The 24255-nt window shown below is 24.3% G+C and overlaps 1 protein-coding gene across 1 annotated transcript in view; it reads right to left on the bottom strand.

The window, feature by feature from the left end:
- Positions 1–21309, bottom strand: part of LOC105359319 (uncharacterized) — a 123658-nt gene extending 102349 nt beyond the window's left edge. Inside the window, exon 1 of the mRNA XM_011495888.1 lies at positions 21098–21309. The gene's annotated coding sequence lies outside the window, so the exon portion shown is untranslated. The remainder of the gene's footprint in view (positions 1–21097) is intronic.
- Positions 21310–24255: the final 2946 nt, after the last annotated feature.

Genomic DNA, 24255 nt, shown 5'->3' with positions numbered 1-24255 from the left:
ATGTATTTTCCGTAGTAAACAAGAATTTAATGAACAATATAAAAATATAATAGAAGGGTACAGGTGGAAATGGAAATAATAATAATAATTGTATTGATTTATAGGAAAAATATACATAATCAAGAAGTAAAAATAATTTTTTTCGTCTTTATTTATGTAAGTTTTTTAAATATATAATTCTTTAAAAACTTTCGAATTTAACATAAAAACATTAAGATGATATTTTTATTTGCAAACCTGTCTTTATGATAATATACAGAATAATATTCTAATATAATTCTATGTAATCATAAATTATTTAAATGGAAACAACAAATCAATGCGTTATATGGTACAAACTATTTCAACAATTTCACACATCAATTTATCTTAATAATGTAGGTAACGGAAAAGTAATTTAGCCAACCAACATTAATCGACACAATTTAACAAAAAATGTAGCTCATATTTTATTTTAACTATAACATTAAAAGCTAAACCAATCCATATATGTGTAAAGAAATGTAATGTATTTAGATCATTTTGTTTCTTTATTAAATTATCTAAAAACTAAGTTAAAAGTTTTATTGCTTTTGAGATACATTACTCTAGGTAAGTTACTTTACCTAGTATTATATCATGTTACTTCAAAAACTTCCGTTCGTGTCGAAATTAACTTTTATACTTATACATTTTAGAGAAGAATATAAAAAAATATTTTAAATATTTCAAATTTTTTACATAGATTAAATATTTAATCTAATCATTATTTACATTCTCTTTATATAATAATATAGTTGAATATAATTTTAATTATATATAGTATATTTGACAAGTTTTAGTTTATTTAGATGGATGTTGGATGGATGTGAAAGATTGTACAAAGTTAAATTCAATTAGTTAATTAGTATTCAGGATAAAATAAAATACAATAGTGAGGGTTATTAGTTGTATCCAGTATACTTCTACTCTAAAAACAGTGTATTTACTTATTTCACCAAAATAATAAACACATTATTTTGATATTTAATTTGATCTCTTTTTATATGGTTCTTGATATTACTTCGTTTCAATATTAAATTTAAAAGAATCTTCTTTCTGAATTTTTATATATTAAAATATTGGCTTAAAAATATTTTAATTTTAAGTAATAAATTAAGAAATTAAAATAAGGCCAAGATTTACTATATAACTTAATCTAAATATTTTTATAAAGTAGTAGATTAAATTAATTTACTAATTTTGAATTTCTCATGAAAGAAAGCTTCGATAAAGCTTGAACGATATTGGGCACAGCAATATTCGCTATTTCATTCAAACTAATTCTTGTATAACATTTATCGTCTTAATAGTCCCTATCTCTTTCAAAGTTTCCATATAAAATTTAACTGCTAACAAATTTAGAATGAATAAGCTTTTAAAAACCACATTATACAAATTATTTTTTACTACGAAAATTCCACCTTAACTGTATATTTTTATAAATGAATGCTTAAATGCTAAAAGTTTGTTCGCATTTTTATTATATGCATATAATTCTTTGTAAATTATACGTTAAGTATATTTACATTTACTAAACAAATTTTTGAAATTTTTATACAACCAAAATAAATTTTTTATATTGTATTATTATTATAAATATCTTAGTTTAATTTCGTATAGTATCTTTTTTGTGTTATCTACCTCAATAATACGGATCTAATATTTTTTTAAATATACTATTATTTTAATAACTTATTAAAACAAATATTGTATAATTATTAGTATGAATATATGATATTTGTATATATATATATATATATATATTCATGTATTGGGTTTAAATATACGTAAAATAAGTAAATTATAGTAATTTATATAAATAAATATATATATATATATATATATAAATATATATATATGCAATACGTACTTGTTATTATTACAATAATACTTATTCATTTATAAATAATTGAAGTGAGTATTCATGTAGGAGTTTTGAAAATTATGAAAAATAAAATTGAAATGATGATTTTTTTTTAAACATTTATATTATATCTCAAAATTAGATACACATATTCTTTTATTTTATTTTCTATAATTGTATATATTAGATGTAACTCAATATATAAATAAAAGAATTAAAGAAGAACTAAATTAAAGAAAGAAATAGATTATAAGTAAATATTACTAAAATTACTTAATTATAACTAATGTTAAGATTTATTAGAATTCGTTATGTAATATTTTATACTTTTATTTAATTTAACGTAGTGGGGATTTGAACTACGTAAAATGCATATTCATATAGAATGCATTCATATGGCATTTGTGAACATGAATATATTATTTCATATCGAGTTAAGTTAAACCGACTCCATATTGACTTTAATATAATCTTATTTCGAAATCAGACTATAACACAAAATCTCATTTATTTCAGTGTTATATAGCCCCTTCAAATGGTTATCCATATAGACTAATTTTAAATTTGTAAGAGAACTCTAAACACTTATGTTGTTCCGTATGTTTCATGTACGTTATTTTTATTTTTATTTTTTAAAAGATACTGCTTATTCAGATTTATTCATATTGTGGTATTAAAATAATTTTTATACGCGGTATTATTAAAATTGTAGGAAAATACTGAAAATTGTAGTTGAACGTTAAAACTAGTAATTTTGAATAAAGAAACTAAAGATGTTCAAAAATATAAGATTATACATAAAATTATGACTAATAAATAATTGTGAATCTGTTACATATCGATTTTTACGGAAGTAATGCAATGCTGGTGTTCCACTTTACTTTATGATTACGATAAATAAGTACATTGTTGTGAAAATAAGAAGTAACGGATATAAAACAATACCTATTGGAATCTTGACTGAGCAAAACCGTGTACATTTTGTTTTCTAGAAATCCTCATTTTTACCAAATTAAAATTAAGTACTGATATTACGATAATTTAGTAGCTTTGCCTTATGAAATAAAAATTACTATAAAAAATTTCCTACAAATTTATGATAATTTTAAAAAGTTACCTAAATTGTAAGGCATAGATCTATCCAAATAGATAAAATTTATTATTAAAAGATATACATATTGTTATTACTTACAAAATGAAAAAACTTGCAAACGAAAAATGAAAAACTAAAGAGTCAGGTATGAAATGGATAATTTTAAGTACCTAGTGTAAGTTGTACATAATGATGTCAAGCAAAAGCTAAGAATTATAAATGTCATAATGATAAATCTAATATACAAACTAAATGTTTCTAAAGCAAATACCTAATTTTTATATACATAATATTATATTTATGTTAAATTAAGAAAATATAAAAAAATGAAACGTAATTATTCCAATAAAATTGAGTCTATTTATATGATAATTTATTAAACAACTATTTTAAAATGTAAACTGCTTCTATTTACTAATTACTGTCCTTACGTAAGTCTATGCATACGAGTACAGTTACGCTAAAAATAAGGCAAATATAATTTCATAAAAAATGAATATGTTTCTTATTATTCATAACAACACGTGTACTTTTTAATATACACATATATTTGATCAATTGAATTTGAATAATGAAAGGTGCAATCAATAAATAATAACTTGAGATAATAAAAAATTAGTACCCTTTTATTCTGACTTCACAGTGAAATAATAGTTAATTAATTATAAAATCATAATTGTGAGTGATATTTTAAATATTGTAAAATAATGGAAGGTTTTGTTTCATTTAAATGATAATATGTCATTTACCTGTCATAGGCATATCGATATATTTGCAAACTGACTAATCATAATCATTTAATTAATAAAATATTGATAATACATCAGATTTTATCCTTTCATCTTCTCAAATATATATGACGAATTTGTTGCTTACTTGGACGCAGATTTATGAACAGACAGGGGCAATACATCTTAGTGTTGCCGCAGTTAAATATATGTGGCGTATGACCAAGTGAAAATCCTAATGCGCTAATGAAAGATGCATGCTTCAAAATACGACCCCTACGCACCGTCGGATTATTCTTGACTATTGAAGTGACATTAAAAGGAAGTATAATGTAAAAAGTTGGCGAACCCCACCCTAGGGGAGGTCCCACCGGGGTTAGTGTCACCCTGTTTTTTACATATCGTTGGAAGAAAATTTTAGATGCTACCGGAGAGTAGGGCAGATGTTCAGCCAGATTTTATTTTATTAAAATTTAACTCTTTAAACGGAAATATACATTGGCGAGTTGCAATTCTGCTCAATATAAATAGAATAACATGTGTTATGATTCGTAGTTAATGAATTTCAATACAGTAAATAAACTCACAAATCTCGATATTATTAATTGTAATAATATTACAATGAAGTGGATATTATAATATTATAAACAATGTGTAATATCAAGGGCTTGGTAATTTGAATTTTGTAAAACTTTGTATGTGTGTATTTATATATATATATATATATATATATATATATATATATATATATACATATATTCTTTATAGATAATAGCAAATGATACTTTCAGAACCTAATAATAAAATTTTATATTTTTCTCTGTCCATTAATCATAACCGGCAATTTATACAAATTAAATATACTAAGCACAATTTACGTTTGCATAATTTACACTTATATTAATTTACACTAATCTTCGTAATAATTTATATAGTAATATATATAGTATTTAATTACAAATTTAATAGATTAGTATACAAACCGTATGAGTTTTATTAAATTTACTTAATACTTATTTTAACATAGATTTAAAGATCGAAAAACAAAATACTGAACCATTTAGTATACGGCATTTTAATTAATTATCATTATCAATATAATAAACTTATTAAGTATAATCTTTCAGATAAATTAGAAAAAAAAATTCGAACTAATCATAAAACCTTAAAGAGATTATAAAAAATAAAATAAGTAACTGAATATACACTGTTAAATTGGATTGCCTTGATAATTTCTCGATTATACTAATCTACGAATTATTAAAAGCAGAGAAATAATATAGTCGTAAAATTTTGATGAAGTTAAAATGTTAGATTGATAAATTGTATAAAAAGTTAAAGCACGGAGACATAAAATATAGCGTATAAATAGAAGAAATAATGTGTGGTTATATTTTATCACTGCCTTTTCCTCTCTTCCTCTCTTCCTCCCTTCTATGTCCTTTCCATTTATTTACGAGAAAAAGTGCAGCATAAGATCGAAAATTCATTTAAATTAACAGGTTCGGGAGATTTGCCTAAAGCAAAATGTACGACATCCATCGTTATGCTTTCAAACGATTGCAAGCGAAGAGACGCTGGAAGATATAAGCCCGTGACGCATAAATTAGCCGTGTCGCAATTTATGTATTTATGAAAGTCGACTGGTATTTAGCTCGGATATCTTCCCAATGTGTTTGAATATTTAATAACGACTACATCAGTTAGCTCGTATAATAATTTCACAATAGCAAATTCACTTCATCATTTTCACTTTGTTTAACTATTGCAATATCTCGCAATTATTTTATCCAATCGAATATTATTAGAATATGGATCAATATATACTTATTGGCCTTGTTCAAATGGAAATAATTATATCGTAAATAAATGAATAAATGAGAGATTATTACAATCGAATGAAATTTGATAAGCTCGTAATTGATAATTTAATTTAGTTATGTAAATATGACGTTTTCCGTAAATATTATAGGGCTTTTTATTTAATGTAGTGCTTTTCAACAAATTAGAAAATGAAAATTTTTTTAACGTATCAACTCAAACGTTCACTTTTCCATACGTTAATATGAATTTTATGCATAACGTTACTTATGCACAGCGATTAATCATTGTAAAAGTAGTTATTGTTGAACAATGTGTATTAACTTTTTGATACAAGAAGAACATTGAAAGTACATGCATTAATTTCTGCCTATATTTAATGCTTTTATTTAATAATTTTATTTTGTCATCATATCCGTACACTTATTAAACCTAATGATTGTTTATGGCATTTGAGTGTAAAATTTTTCTACTTCGTCAGAAGTAATATTCGTTAAATAATTTGAAGTTCGTTGAGATAAATTTGTGTCGCAGAGGAATTTAGTAAATAGTAGATTCAGATAATTTAGAGATAGTCGGCGTAACCCAAACTAAAAAATAAGCGCCGTATTACAACGATAACAAGTTTAGTAAATCGTTACCTTTTTTTCTTTTTCTTTTTTAATTTTATTATATAAGAATTCACTGCATGTATTAGATAATTTATTAAAATTTCTATTTATTCATCACATATAAACAATCGATTATTTATTTAGAAGATTTTGTCTCAATTTACTTAATTAAATATGATACATAAGAATAAGAATTTTGTGAAAGTATAGCTGTGGATTTTATTATTTCGTATGAGTATTAGTAAGCTAATGGTGTTTCGCAAGAATTTCGCTTAAAATGTGAATATCGTTAGTCTTCCAGGCATTACTTTTTTTTTTGTTTGAAACAGAAGCCCCAGTTTTATAGGTACTCATCAATGCAGATACCTCGAAAGCATATAAATAAAGAAGCCAATTTTTAATGGTCCAGTGCTCTGGGGCCATCTGAACTAGTTTACTTGCTTGCGATTGTAATTCGCGAAAGGATTGCGCTACTGTATGTTCCAAGAGATTTAAGAGGCTTGTTGATTTAAGAGGCAGCATTTATGATAAAGTGTATAATTTAACGTTTGAGCGATCTCGAATATAGTACGTAATAAACGCAAGTAACACGCATTATTATACAAGGGGTGAGACTTCCTAATATTCCATAAATCTGAATAAGCAGCTCTGGGAAATCATGTAGGTGTGGTTACGTATGGTTGTGCATGTATCTCCGTGTGTATTCTTAGGGTGGCTATATAGCGATTGTAAATATGAAGTTGTATGAATAAGTAATATTTGCATGTGAAGCGGACGTTTTTCAATTGTACTAATAAATTTCCCTAGTTTTAGTGTGAAGTTTGTACAAGTGATAGTTTTTATAGATAAGAGAATTTAATATGATTATAAAAGCTTTAAATTAGAACCACACCCTTTTATATATTATTAACATTGTTCTTGGATAGAATATTTCTAATACGAACTTCATATCATTCCACGATAACATTTTTTGGTAATATTGGTAATGCAGTAAATAGTTATTATCTACCCATTAGAGGCACATGAAATAGCAGTATAAATATTAGAACGAAAGTATTAAAATGTCAATGTTTCGAGTATTTTCAAAAAAATTTGTGTAATTTATTTTTTATTGAAATCATGGTTATTTTATAAATAAATTAAGCTGACTACGGATTCTTGCAATAAAGAACATAGATGACTATAATATTTAATAAATATAATACGATATTAAATTACGAACTTACAAAATAATTTTAGATATCTCAATGTTAGATACGATGAATTTCTTAATCAGTGATTCTATTGTACATTTCATTATAATATTTATGCCTATTGATTATGTATTAAATATTTCAGTGCTGGTTTAAAATGCTTCAAATTTAAAATGTTTAAAATATTGAATAGATTCATTTATATTACAAAACATATTGATATTGTAATAAATAGATGTATGAAAATGTCTTAAAATTTGAAAATAAATTACCAAATGCGAATTAATATTATTTTACATACTCGAAACATTATATTTTATATTTAAATAATCCATCATATTTATATCTATTAAATATCTATCATATAAGAATGTTTATTAATTTATCTACATATTAAAAATTATTATATAAACGAAATTAATTTATTGCGCTAATACATATCTTTATTAACATGTAAATATTTCCTTTTTTGTACAAAGATAAATTAATAGATAAAAATTTTTATGCAACTCACACACGCACGCACACACCCACCCACCCATCCACCCACCCTCCCACACACACCATACGCAATTGAGTGTATTACTTCCAGATTATATTTTGTTTAGCAATTATTTTCAGTGCAATATTAAACTTATAGTGAACTGATCTAGCATTCTGTTACAATCTTAGTATTATAAAAAAAGCTTTTGAAGGGTCATAATTTATAATAATTAGGAATACTAAGATGGTAGTCTCTTTTATATCATGAATCAGAGTCTGACGTTCAAACTGCATTATGTGGTTATCACGAAATGAAAATGCCAAAGGAAGACTCTAGAATAGATAAGAAGCGGTGGAATGAAAAATTGGTACTCAATGAATAACTATTCAAAAGAATCTCCCCCTTCAGCATTGTAAAAGACACGTCTCTATACTCCAAATATCCAAGGTTGCAGAAAAATATGATGCAGCTTAATTGGCTACTGAAAAATGACTAAAAATCTTAATACATCTTAATATAATATAATATAAGTTTCATGGTACGTCTTAAGTTTTTAAATGAACATATCAATAGCTTCGAATGAAATCACAATGAAAATTTAGTTATAATTTTAACAGTAATTTTATTTTAATATTAAATTTTTTTATAATCGATGAACTCAAAGCTTATTTTCAGCCAAATAATTGAAATATAGTGTTGCGTCATAAAAAAAAAAAATGAATTTAAATCTGTACCATATAGTATTATTGTAAAGTTCATACTTTAAACATTGGGGGAAAAAACAATTTATTTATAATTATTCCTCGTCTTTAAATACTTTTACAATTTAAACCAAAAAATTTCGTTTTTCCGTTTATCAAAAAAGAAATACAGCTTCGTTTAAAGAACTAATGGTATCTTAATAAAGATTGATGCAATACCAATGAAAAATATTAAATATAATATATTTTTATTATTCTGAAAGTTAAAAATGTTGTAAGCAATCGAGCATTTGTGCCAGGCTATAGAAATATCTCAATGTCACTTCAAATACAATAATTTACCTTCCATTACAATGCAGAAATAATTGAGATAATAAAGCGGAGCGATGAAAAAAAAATCCAAAAGTTCTTCCATCCGCAGTTATCCTCTCTTTTAACTTACGAAAAAAATTTCCTTCGCTGCAGAAAGACGCGAGCGTCACGCTGACGCTAGCAGCTTTCTTCCACGAAAAGTGGATTTTGACTTGCACGCTGGTTCACAATTTAACGAATGCGAGCCGCATCGCGGTATGAAGCGTGTGCGTCTGAAGAAAGAGAAAGGAGAGGGCGCAGATGGCAGGGTTGGAGAAGGAAAAATAAAAATTGTAGAAGCCGGACAGCTCGGAAAAAGGATCAGCTAGAAATAATTAGTGGAACTTCCACAGCCGCTGAAGCAAGCAGATGCAACTACGACTAAAATTAAAAATTAATGAACGTCGTTTTTGTACGACTTCTTTTAACGCTTTTTTTTTTTAATAATAAATCTATTTTAAAATGTTTGCCCTAAACTGAAGTATCTTCTTCTCACGAATAAGCATCTTTGGTTGATTGATTTTTTTTTTTTTTTTTTTTACTAACTTATATATCATTTGCTAATATTTAATACAATATTACAATTCAATATTTAATACATGAAAATAAACTTACGAAGCTTCATATATTATGCCATCCTATGTATACGGGACAGACAGCTTTTTTTTTAACGGTTAAAGCATGTTTAACAAATACAAGTAAAGTAAAAGTCAAGGATAATTCTACCAACTTATATATGTATGCTATACAAGTTTATGATTATTTCTGAGTAATATTTAATATTGTAAGTGAATAATTAAAAATGACTACATTTTTTACTTACGAATTGAAAAGTCGGAAAATCGCCCTCTTACGTGCTCGCTCATCTAACAGATCATCCAGTCAGATTAATTGAAATTGTTATTTGCAGTACGGAAATTGATTTTCTTAGAATTCTCTTGTAATTTAAATGAGTAATGTATCATATGATTAGAATAGAAATTTATTATTTCAAATAATAAAGATCCGAACATTGAGTAGATATTAAAAAATTTTACTACATTGAAGTGTGCAAAATTGTGAAAAATTTATAAATGTCAAATATTTCCTTAATTTTATTCAGGTGTTATAATTTTGAAAGGATTACTTGAAATAAATTATTACACTTCATATATTTCACTTCATAGACTAAAGCTACACATTCTATTGACAATACGTCATTGATATATAATAAAAGTCACTTGATTGACAAATTAATAATGGTGATTAAGTATCTTTCACATGCCTGTGTATGTTGCATTACTTGAGCTTTAAAATTTATGAGCTTTTTAATAAAACAAATTAATTAATTATCTTTTGCATTTGCAAATAAAATTTTTACCTTTATTTAAAATTTGTATTATGACATAATTTAAAAAAATATATGTGTATATATCTCACGGAAATACTAATATCGAGAAATTTATATTATTTTATATGGATAAGATACATAACTAATTGTACATTGATATATTGTTTAAAAGATTTTAACTTTTTATTTTCCATTTCGTAAAAATTATTGTTACTTACTAAATATAGTAAAAATAATTCTTTAAAAGCTAATTGGATTAATTACTTTTAACGATGCGTTAGTTTACATTAACTCAGTAACTTAATTTTTAACTTTAATTAGGCATTAAAAGGAAAATTTTATGTTAAATGCTCATAATTGATATGAAATTTTGAATTAAAATAATCTATTTAACAATGACTTATCGTTAGCAATAAATGAATGTAAAAGCATAAATTCCTTAGATAATTCGATAGTTTAAAACGTGTCCGATTCATTTCCTCCAACACTGTCTATTTCTTTATCTTGTCACATGCACCTTTTTCTAAATTCTGTACCTGGTCCGTCCTTTTCCTACTTATACTCTTTTTTCATCTACCTTTTTCTAGGCCGCTTTCATTTGTTTTCATCCCTCTCATTCGCTGTCCCCTTTCCGCTCACTCTCGTGCTCGCTCGCAAACCCACACGCGCGCGCCCATACACACACAGACATTCTCTTTCATGCTTTTCTTATCAACACACTCGTTTATGTCCGAGCGATCTCGCGTGCTTCGACGAAATTTACTCGATCGTGCGAGCGCGCCCGCCTGCGATCTCGATAGACTCCATAATTATCCCGTTTTATCTTCATGAACCAAGTGAACGGCTGCAAATATAAGCTGCAAGTCGCCTCAAGGAAGCAGTTAAATCGTTGACGTAGCATTGCATTTTTATGTGACCTCCAGAGTACTTCCAACTTCTTAAATACAAGAGCACGTGTTATGCTTCAAAGTATACGGATATATGTTAGTGGTGTTAGCCGGAAATATGTATTGCCCATTTCTTTTTACCTGTTATCGAGCAATTGAATAATATTTCATAAAAGACAATCAGCGTATAATTTATTTCATAGAATTTAATCAATTAGTTGTTTATTACAATATTTTATTACCTATTTCATTGACATTAAATACAGTATGGAAATAGATTTGCAATAACTAATAATTTTACCTATATTTAGAAGTGTATTTTAGATGATAAAAATTTTTGTTGACATGGATTCACGTAATTCAGCTTTCGTTGACATGGATTCAGCTAGCTAATTCTTATATGAATTTATTTCAAATACATCAATTGACGTATATAATTGATATTATTTATTGTAATTTACATTTTATATGATTAGCTAAAAATCATTTGATTAATAATATGATTACTGACAATTAATTAAGACTTAATTAAGTACTTCACTGCTTTACTAAAGTCATATTGTGTTAAGCAATTTATAGAATAATATTTGAATTTCATTTAAATATGAACATAAATTTTCATATAAGTATAATCATTTCAGCTGTATTCGTTGATTTAAATTATTTACTTTGATAATTTTACCCAAACATTTTTAATTTAATTCAAAACTATTTATTATTATATCGATGGAGGAAATATTACTTTATTTCACAAATTGAAATTTCGTTTATTAATGTTCTTTGTGAGGCAAACACATTATAAGATGAATAAATCTACGGCCATACAATGTGGTCATTAATTCATTAAACAAATTAAAAAATATAATTAAAAACTTTAGCTCTAGAGAAATTATTGTAAAGCAATTAATTTTATCTTATTCCTTCAATAAAGTGATAATATTAGCTTTTATGAATTGTATCATATTAAATATATTAATATTAATAAGAAATATTATTTACATTTTATTATAATGTAATTACATTGCTTTCAAAATCATATCTACATCGAGTAATTTAATGTTATAAATTACGGTCACTAGCATTAATTCTAGTACGTTATTCTTGTTTTTTTTTTTTTTTTTTTGAATTATATATTTGAAATATAATTCTGCGTAGAACATTAAATATAAACTTATACTTTTCATCGCTGTTTTTGAATTAGCAAATTGCTAATCTATCATTTGTTTAAACTAGCATAATATCCCATTGCTGTGACATGAAAATTGCACCATTTAACTTCTATTGCCATCTTACTATGCCTTCTAATCTTTTACTCGATATATTGAATTACACCATCAGAATCTTATATTTCCTGACCCCATATATCCAGATCCTAAATTCTGACGGATTCACATTAAGGTTATGAACTTCTCCGGTAAAGGAACGTGAGCGGTTACCTATCCACGTTCTTACCACGGACAAATCTGCTTAACTTCCTTGATGGATTATAGTTGGCTGTCACTGGTAAGCTGGCAATTTATTCAGGTACAGCGTATTTAGCGCCAGGCATTATAATATGTATTGTTGCACAAAGATTGATATAAACATCGATTGCAGTACTTTTTTCTTTGTATTTAATCGCTATTTATTTAGTAATCTTTGTTTTCCTCTATTTTCCTTCCCCTTTTTCTTTCTTAATTATTATATTTATTAAAACGCGTTCATAGAATATGTGGATTACACTTTTATTATTGACTCGGGTTATGTCAAACTCTTCAACTCGCTATACTTCAATGTGATGTTGTTTTCCAATTATAAGAACACATAATTTAAATGAACTAATTTTCTTACCAATTGTTGACCAACCACAGGTCTAATAATCCATTAGTGTACGAACTAATACATTAGCAATCATATAGATAAACTTTTCATTGTAATTGTAAATACCGTAGACAAGGATGTACAGAAAAAAACATGTTGATATAAACAATGAATTTTCAACTTTTAATTATGAAAATTTACAAAAACTGTTGTCTTAATTTTTTTCATCTGTGAACTCATATTTGTTACATTTTAATTAATTCGGTGTTATTAAAAATAGTATTTGTAATCTATGTTCTTATTTTGGACATTGAAAAAATATTAACATTAAAAAACTCATTAACTAAGTACTTATTACAAAATTGGAATTTAAACACTTTATGTTATTTAAGATTTGATTTGAGATTTGACAAAATATAGAGGCAATGAAAATAAATTAATTATATATCGTATGATATATTTAAAACACTAATATATATATATATATATATATATATATATAATTATTGATTTTTATTCACCAAGTCATATAATGGTTAGATGCTAATGTTGAAAATATCTGCTATTTCTGGTATGCGATGTAAACAAACTAATATTATAAGTGCGCTGAGTATATTTTACAATAGATGCTTAAATTTATAAATGCTTTGAAAAACATAATTTGAAATTCAAAATTCTGAATATATATATATTAATAAATAGATATTATTATTAATATTTGTATTATTATTATATTAAATTATTCACAAAATGTTGTTTTTTGTTTTCAAAAGCCCATTGAAAATTTATTTAATGTATTTCTATTTTTACTTATAGAACTGCCATTTTATTTCATTCCAACGGAAAAGAAAAAGTTTATGTATGTATTAATGAATAAAAAATAATGGTTACTATTCTAAAATTTTCTTATACAAATTTCATTAACCAGTTCACATCTCATTTATATAGTTGTATAAATTAGTGGTTTTTTATATTATGTTTTATTATCAAAGAAAAGTATTCCAACGAATAATTTTAGAATATTTGTAATATTTTCATCTCTAATAAGAGTCATTTATAAAAATTTCAATTGCTAAAAAAATCTGTTTAGCTAGAACCAATATTTATAAATTAAGAATTTTCCTTAACATTTATAATTATTCTTTTAGTTATTTTTAAAATACTACGTCAATTATATTTATAGGAATATTTTAATTTAATGTAAACATTTACTATTTCATGCCATCGTTTTATTTAAAATTAATAGTTGTTGTAATGAACATAATAATTACTGCAATTTAAAGTAGTGTATTTGAAACATGAATACATGGAAAAAAACCTTGGCGTGAGTTAATCCGCAGAAGTTATCGTGCATGACGAAAATCACGGAAGGTACGTTAATCATTTGTAGAAATAACTTAAAATATTCATGAAATTGCAGTCGTAATCAATTTTAAAATATTGTGCTATTATTCAATAACTAACAGTAATCAAATAAAATTGTAATCTAATGAAGTAATTATTATATCAATTTATATTAGATTATTATTACGCCTACCGATAGATTAAAGTAAATTTTAATATAACATTGATAGATTGTCTCTTTCTAACGTTCAATTATTATATAAAAATTATTTCAATATAATATAATTAGACATCCACGATGTTATAGTCTTGCAAGTTTTATTTAAAAATAATTATTTAAAACGTTATATTTATACGTACTTTATACATGTACTTATTTAATTACATATTCATAAATTTAGAAACTTATTTCTAATCTTTAAGTACATAATTATTTCTTATATATTCGATGGCTAGGAATACTATAACCCTTTCGCTTTTCTTTTTATAACTTTATGTTTATATATATTAGTTTTTTATTACTTATTCTCAATCAATAATAAAAAAACATTGCTAACATTGCTTAATAAATATATTTTTCTTTACAATCTTTCTGATCTTTACAATCTTTGTGATCTCTTGTTGTTCTTCGATCTTGAAATGTCCAGCTTCAGAAATGCTCCAGTTTACATTCTGGGTTCAAAGAGCAAACTTTTTATTCTTTTTTTTTCATTTTTCTTCTACTTTATTTAACGATACATTATTTTCGTTCTATAATTATACAGTTATTTTGCTTCTATTTATATAATATTTATTTTTGTGTTACAACATTATCTGCACTTTTACTATTCTTATTTTATAACTTATGATTTCCATAAACTCTGGATGTAAATTATCTAAAAAATTATGATAATTTTATGAAGATTGTGAATTTTCCAAGTGAATGCTTCTAGCGTATGGTTTATTAATTTTTTCTTCTTAAACTGCTTATTTAATTAACAACATAAATAGATTTAATAAAATCTAAAATATAGTAATTAGCTCTGCGGTATTATTAGAATTATATTTTTATACTATAAATAAGGTTAAAGTATTAAAAAATTTTACGAAAAGTATTGTTTAGAATTAAAAAAAATATTTTTTAAACTATGGTTTTTTTATTTAATAAATTTCAAATAACTAAAATTGATAATATGTGCAGGTCAATTTTATGAATAAATACAATTATCTAATTATTATTGTGTTAATAACTCTACTGATAATGAACTATTTATATGTAAATTATATTTTTCTCTCGTACTAAAATAATCTAATAGCCATTAATATCTAAATATAAAATCTTTGTTAACGAAATAATTTCATAAAATAGAATATAATAAATGTTAATCATATTTGAAATATACACTCTTTTTATCTTGTTAAAAATAATTTACAAATGTCAATACAATATTTTTTACCGATTAATTTTTAAAGGAAAAAAGAATTTTACTTTCTTTGTAAATCTAATTAAGACAATAATTTAAACATTATGTTAATTTTTTGTAGTTATTGATAATATTTCAGTATAATATTCCTGTTTATTTAATTATAAAAAAATTTTCAATCCTTATTTTAAACCAAAATCAATTTAAAAATTATCTTGTCAATTTGTGAATTTAACTCCAATTACTATTTTATTTTTTAAATACGAAGAACTACTGATAATAGTAAATTAGTTTATGTTTGAAAGTACTTCTAAAAATTCAAAGATCTTGATATGCAATAACATGAGTTTTATTATTCATGTATTAAAACATTTTTATAAAATTATTGTCGATCTTAAGATTTCAATATTATCAAAATATTTTCAAAATAATTGCTTTTCCTTAAAATTTGAAATAAATAAAAAGTATATCCGTTTATTTATATAATAAAGATAACTGGATGAAAAATTTTTCAAATTGAAATTAATAATCATCAATATAGTAATTTTTTTTCGTCATTTTCGTCATCAAATTTCGTCAAATTAGGGTTTTTCGAGACAAGTTAAAGATCCAATTATAAATATTAATAAATAAAAATTGAAACGAATATATTCCGAATCATTCTATATGCTGTTAATCTGTATGCTAATTAATTAAAAGATTTATTAATTAAAAGAAAAATAATGATCAAAGTAATTTTTATGTAATATTTATAAAAAGAGATATGAATTGATAAAAATTTAAAATAAAAAATGTCAAGTTTAAGAATGTAGATCCATGGGCGTATAATCAAATCACAATATCAAAATTCGTTCTACAACAAACAGTAGAATAAGCAGAAATGATTTTCGAATTTTATTATTTAGAAAACTTATAGTCAAAGAGACTATAGTTAAAAAAAGTACCATACAACCACATCTAAAATTATGATTAATAAATTATTAAGATATTAATTTTAATTATAAATTTGGCAAATTATAATTATTTTAATATATCTTTTTATTGTTAATTAAAGTTAACAATAACTAGTAACTCCAAATATATTTGTTAATAAAATTATGCGTACTGATTAATGTAAGTATTGTAGAAGTATTAAACAAAAAGTCATCAATTTTAATCACTATTTTTTTTCGAGAAATTTTGTTTTGTGCCGGATCATGAAATAGTATTAAAGGGTACGAATCATTAACATAATGCCTTGACGAATCTTTATTGATGGCATACTGATAATCAGACGTGAATAGTAGCTTATTAATGGAAATTTTGTAAAATCTGCGGTGAAAAGCAGTATTATCTCTGATTTCAAATATAATAGTCGATGAAATACATACAAAATATCCTGATATCAACCAAATAATAAATAAAGAAAGTCTATTAAAAATTATTAATTCTTTTGATTAATATTTATTTCAATATTGGTAGTTATTCACTTTTAAATAAAATTTTAATAAATTTGCAACAATTAATGGAAATTATATATATATATATATACATAATTCATAGTTAAAATGCATTAATCTATATATAATGAATTAATCTTAAAAATTATTAATAATTGTAAATTAATAATTGTTTTTTATTGCAATTGAAATAATGTAGTTTTTCATTTTCCTGCGAAACGTCGTTTTTGTTCAAAATAATGTAAAATCCATCGTTAAATTAGTGTTATTGTTGTATGCGTTAATTTATTATATAATGAGTGAATATATTAACCATGTATTAATTTCTATATATTTAGTTCTTCTTTAGAATTTCATGAAATGTACAATTTATATTTATATCTTTCAATCTGCAAATTATGCAAGAAATTGATAAATACGTAAATAGCTAAATATTCTAATCTAATTTTGTTTCATCTGTATTAAAAGTAATCGAAATTTGAATAAATCTCAATCAGCGCCTTTCAAGCTCATTATTCCCATTGAAAAATGGAATCATAACGACCGTATTTTCCGTATCAAAGACGTAATTACAACCGAACGCGAGAACGAAGAGTCAGCTTTTAACTAACTAACGTCGAACCATTAACCTTCAAGGGTTACAAGAAAACTAGGGAGTTGCGCTTCTTCCTTAGTATTCCGAGAAGGAAAATAGTAACCTAAGCTGGGAGACACTTGAAAACGTGAAAAAATCAGCGGCAGTCAACTTCAGAGTCCAATCTGAATAGGAAAATAACCATTTTTAAATTACAATCCTTCGGCCTCTTGCGTTCTCTCTTTCATTTATAATACTGTTTGTGAACTGCATATTCAATCGGATTTATATTCTTTTAAAGTAATATTAACTATAATAATTTAATATATAAAAATAAAGAGTAGGAGATATTTTAGTATTTACGTGTAGTTGAAGATTTTTTAGTTTATGGAAGTATTTCTTTAATTTATATACTATAAAAATAAATATAATGTTTACCATGATTTGGAGTAATTATTTATGGTGAAATATGTTTTGTCTTTATAATAAAATATCTCCATATGTGAAAAGTAAGCATTAATTGAAAAAATAACAAGATAAATAAATATATATATATATATTTTTTTTTGTTTAATTGTGTTTGAATATTTTAAATAAGTTTACAGTTATGCATAGATGTTCACATAAACTTTTCCTTTTTAATAATCTTAAATAATAAATAATAAATAAAATTAATAATAATATAATAATAATAATAACAATAGTAATACTAATAATTACTTAAAAATTTAGGATTTTAAAATAATCAGTAATATTATAAATTTAAATAAAAATTTTGCTACATAAGCAATCGTCTAATGGAACATATCATCATAAAAAAAAAGTGAACGAACAACGAATACATATTTTTATCAACGAAAATTACATTATGCTTTCTTCTAGTATTTCTGTCGTTCTATATTCACTTATAAAGTTAATTCTATCTTGAAAGATTTTTGTTTTTCATACGCGCGAGTGCTCATAAAATTCGTGTGCCACCTGTGTATTGGTTTGAATTTCCCTGATGCACCTCACTTTAAGTACACGATCTTCTCGAGGATACTCGATGTATATAATTCAAAGAAGCAAAAGCCAGAAGGATAAAGAGAGAGAGAGAGAGAGAGAGTGTGAATAACAAATGACCAAGTGCAATACAATATTGAAAAGGCACCTCAATTACTATAAATACCGTGCTATTTTGTACATAAAATGTAATATTTCATTGCAAAACTTCGATTATAAATAATACAATACTAAATAAATACTATATAAAATAATTATTTCATATATAGTCATTTATAACATAATTGATTAGAATATGTAATACTGATTTTGCTAAATAATTTTCATATATAATATACAATAAAATATTAATTATCATCTATTACGGAATATTTAATTATGACGTAACTATATTCAAAATTATAGTCCAAATTTAGTATATGTCATATTTAAGCAAGTTTTATTCTGATATGAGCATTTATGTAAGTTGCTTTATACTCATATGGACAAAATAAAGTTATTTTTACAATATTTAAGGTATGTTTCTATGGTGTTTCACCAACAGTTGTAACAAAAATAAACCAAATAGTTTGGACAAATATCTTCTGTTCATGATTAGTTATTATGAATTCTAGAATAAATTTCCATAAATTCAGAAGGATGCACTGATTGAAACAAATAAATTAATAAATACAATTTAAGAAAAACAAAGAAAATTACTAAAGCAAGCTCATTTTGAATTTATATATAATATGAGCTTTGAACTGTTATACCTAAATAATTATGCCAATTGCAATTAATGATAGTTAATCGGATAGTTTAGATATTTGGAAAAACTATATAAAGTATACGCATTACAAAATATTATTTCAATTTAAAAAAGAATTTGGTATATTGTTTAAAATATTATTTATAAATTAATTGTCACTTATTTATGTTAAATAAGTTACATTATCTACATATTGCATATATATTTTGTTTAAATGAAAGTCACTTTTTAATAATATAAAAATTTATTCAGCCAACAAATACAATAAAGTTTTTCCTTTGAAGAAAAATTGCTTTATTGTAAAGAATGTTATTCTTAGAAAAACTCATAAAATTTATACTTGGATTTAAACTTCAAAGAAACTTAATACAAATAAATTTATTCTGATTTAAGAAAAGACCCAACAAGTAATTAATGAAATAATTTAAAACATTTTTTTTCATTAAATTTATAAAAATCTTTTTTAAAGTTTATTACAATTTATATTGAATAATTAATACATGTTTTACTTATTGTAAGATGTACGTTTTATATTATAATGATTCAGAAAAACGACCATCACAATAATGTCGATAATGTACATTCTAGTAGTACCGAAACATGCACTTATTAATATTATTTTAAATTGTAAAATTCATACAAAAATTACAATTCTATTGTATTAAAAAAAAAATTAAAATACAGGAATTCTTTTTATTGATTTTTAGTACTTGAATATAGTTATGTTTACTTCATTCAATTAGTTTAGTTTGCTGAATTATTCCATTTAAACCTGTGTACTATTATACAATTATTTCATCTTCATTAGTTCTTTTTTATTTGAACTGAATAATTAATTTTTAATATAATACACAAGTAATATAATACGAATTCTATTCGCATTCTAATGATACATTTTTACTAATTTTAAAAAATTCAGTTGCTTTAAACGTTGCATTCAATTGGTTGTTTCAAAATTAAATTGTTATTGCTTAATTGTGAAATATAATTTTTATAGATTTTATAAATTCTATTTGTAATCTCAACAATCTATAGACATAAGTTATACACAACTTATGCCATACAGAAAAATAGATTAATACATTGATATTCAATATGTTCAATATTCAATAGACAATGAAGTTAGTATGGCTTTTTAAAATAATTCCTTAAATTGATTAAAAGTTGATTAAACCAACAATGAATATTGTTAAAGAAAATTATAATTAATTTGAACACATTTTTAGTTGATGTAATATTTATTGGAGTTTCTTATTTTTTATTCTTTTATATATCTTGTATTTTATTATTTTCATGGATTAGCAACTATTTCTTGGCAATATGACGGACTGTGATTTTAGGATTATTTTTTAAAATACCTAATTTCCAACGGTATTCCGTTGGTAGTTGTATATTGATGATTCCACCTATTGATTAAATAGTGAAAGAAAAACATTTTAAAAACTATTTTACAATGATATATTATAAAATAAATTGAATGCAATAACTTATGATTGAAAAGTTTTACTTTCAAATATTTCATATTCTCAGTTTAAAATGAATTTATGAGATATAGATATATTTGAAAAGCACATTTGTGAACACTAAAGTGGAAAGGCTGTTTTATGATAATTGTGGAGTAATTCACCGTTTTTTGTTATATGAGACAAAAAATATTTTCAATTAGTTAGAAAATAAGAAGTAATTAGCAAGTAAAATTTTACCTTGTTGCCTCAATAGGAGCAGTATCGACAGTAACAGCATCATTGGTGTGGTCACGAAATCCATTACTGGTATGTTAACAATTCCTTCAAATCTTTATTTACGTAATACTGTCTGCAGCTCAGCCGTTATACTTTTCAATATGTCTTGGCCTTTGCTGCAGTAATATTCTTCTTTTAATAATTTTTTTAAGCTTAGTTGTGAACAACGTAGTCCTATTTGAGTCAAATAAAGAAAGCAAAATTCAGTTTTTATTTTCATTACTCGATGCTTTATTTTTGAAAGTCTTATTACATCTATTTTATAGAAATTATAAATAAATACATGTAGTATATTAAAACTTCTTTGGTGAAAATATCAATAGATTGGGGAGATAATATTTTTATTCAAATACAGTTTATTATTTGAAATTACATTTCATAGAATTAATTAAAACAATAAATAAGTTAATGAAAATGTTATTGAATAACTGATGAGCTTATTGCTCGCAATGATGACGATCGAATACCGACTCCAAGAATTCCGAATGTTACTACTAAGCTATGCTATATCTTGATGCTAAAATTTTTATTTATCCAATTAATAATCGGTATATATTATTTTAATTTTTTTTTAGTTAAAATATATACATTTTAAAATTGTTGATATTAAATATACAGTTTCAAGAGTTTAGCTGTGCAACAGTACTTTGTCCAGTAAATAAACTAAAAAAAGATAATATAAAAATGGTTTTATATTTCGTTAATGTTTGGCTAGATAAATGGTCAAATAGTTAGTGTAAGCAAGAAGTTCTTTTTACTACATCATTAAAGCTGAGAAAGCTGAGAAATACAGCTTTCCTCGTAAGAAGTTCTTTTTATACCAATTTGCAGGCCGCCTTATTCGTCTGCATCATAGGAAATGTAAAAGTATAACTATAAAATTGCCAAAGTGTCAATGAACTTCAGAGTGCTAACACACATTCATTTTCAACCGACTTGAAAAATTTTCTCTAACAATTTTTGATACGCAAGATGAAAGTTTCCGCACGTTCCTGCGTTTACACGAGCGTTTTACATGTGTAGCACGTATATCTGTTATGCCAGTGTCAATTAGATTTAGTCGAAGGCGTCTACGACGATGTCTTTTCGATAACCGAAGGGTGACAGGCGTAAAAATGCTCGTCTTTCCGATTCGGTGAGGACATCACATCTAACTAGAAAACCCTTACACGACCGTGAAAATTTCGAAATGTTCCGTCGTACAAAACGTCAGCTTGCGAAGAACGAACGTCTCGGTACTTGCGCTGCTTACGGGTCCCTCTTCGCTCATTAACTATTGTAATTTGCGCCGTGAAAATTGTTTTAAAATTGCACCATTAGCCGAAAGCAGTTACTTAAATTTCTTATTTAAAGGTAACTTGGAAAGTGTTGGCTAAATCCTACTCGTATAAAGTATTTATTTTTAAATATTTGGCTGTTGTAATTTCTTAATTATTTGTCAATAATCAAGTCATTGATCATATATAAATATAAAATATAGATATCAAAAATTAATCACAATCTTTATTAATATTTAATGAAATGTGAAAATAATATAATTGCTTCAAAACTAAAGTAAAGTTTATAAGTAAATCTGATAAGTTACTAACTAATTTACAGGTGCTCTAATTAATGCATGGAACACTAATTATTGATAATTGAATAAATTGATTACCTATAAATTGATTATCTATAAATTCAAGATTCGTTATCAAATACTTGTGAATGAGATGAATTTACAATGATTTAACTTCATAATAAGAATTTCTGGGTATAAAAATATTTAAGAAATTTATAAGTAAGTCGTTATCGTTATCGTGATCCATTAATTGTCGTGTACATTGGTAATATTTTTATCTTGTTTATATTATGAAAAAAGAAAAATAAAAATAAAAATGTTAATAGCAATAATATTAAAAGCATTGCTTAACATTATTATTACATAATCTAATCGAGTTTTCTCAAATTTTTGAGAGTCAGAGACGCAGCAACGTACAATCAAAAAAGCTGATTACGTAAGAGGCACATTGTCCCGTAAAACTGTCACTCGTAGGTGTTGCCAAGACATATGAAATTTTAATAACTTCCTTTGCAAAAACACGTAGATTTAAAATTATAAAATATATTTACAATCAGATTAAATATATGCAATTTCAATTTATATTCTAAATCATAAGTTCTCAATTGAATATATCGAAAGTCCTATAATTAATAATTATAATTTTATATTTTTGCATGCAATACACATATCTAGTATTATGAATAATGAATATAATTTCCTAAGAAACATTTGACGTTTATATTAGCAGTATGATATCTGTATATTTTACTCAAAAAATTTCCCTTGCTAACAACTGTTGGTAAGATTAGTTGATTGATGATTTCATTTATAAAATATGTATTGGTGTTTTAAATAAACTATTATAAAATAATAAAATTCAACTTCATTGCAAATAGCAATTGTTTATAAAAATTATTATAATTGTATTATTTCGTTATAAGATACGAATTTCTTCTCTATTATGCTTGTAATAATCTTAATGTTCTATCAAATAATAGATAAGTAGAAACATTAGTATACACTTATTTAAGTAAGTAAGCAAGAAACATTTATTTGCCGAGATTTACCTATAACTATACATATTTTTATTAAATAATTATTTAATAAATATTAAAAATACCATAAACGTTTTTCATTTTGGGTAAACTTTTGTGTATTGATTGTATTCATTAATATTCTTTACCAATAATTGTAAGGAGGTCAGATTATTGGGTATTTTTTAACCATAACGATGTACTAAATAAATATTTTATAAGTTATAATTAATGAAATATTAAGATGTTTTAAATAATTTTATTAGAATAGAAAAATATTTTTTATATTAAATTTAATACACAAATTTTAATTTTTATGTGCACAATGTGTTTATAAAAGTTCATAAAAAATTTTTATTTTACTCTAATGCAACATATATGATAATAAAATAATACATTGTATTGAAAATTGAAAATATTTGATATTTTTATTAACTGTATTGTTATATTTCTATTTGTAAATTATAGATCAATTAAATTTACAATTTTTTCAAATTATTTTAATAATTAAACTTTTATATCGCAATTTTACTACATAACTTCCT

Source organism: Ceratosolen solmsi, unplaced genomic scaffold (genome assembly GCF_000503995.2).
Source record: "Ceratosolen solmsi marchali unplaced genomic scaffold, CerSol_1.0 scaffold11, whole genome shotgun sequence".
NCBI classification, from domain to species: domain Eukaryota; kingdom Metazoa; phylum Arthropoda; class Insecta; order Hymenoptera; family Agaonidae; genus Ceratosolen; species Ceratosolen solmsi.
Note: the sequence above shows the minus strand (reverse complement) of the source record. Positions and strands in the feature narration are given on the sequence as shown.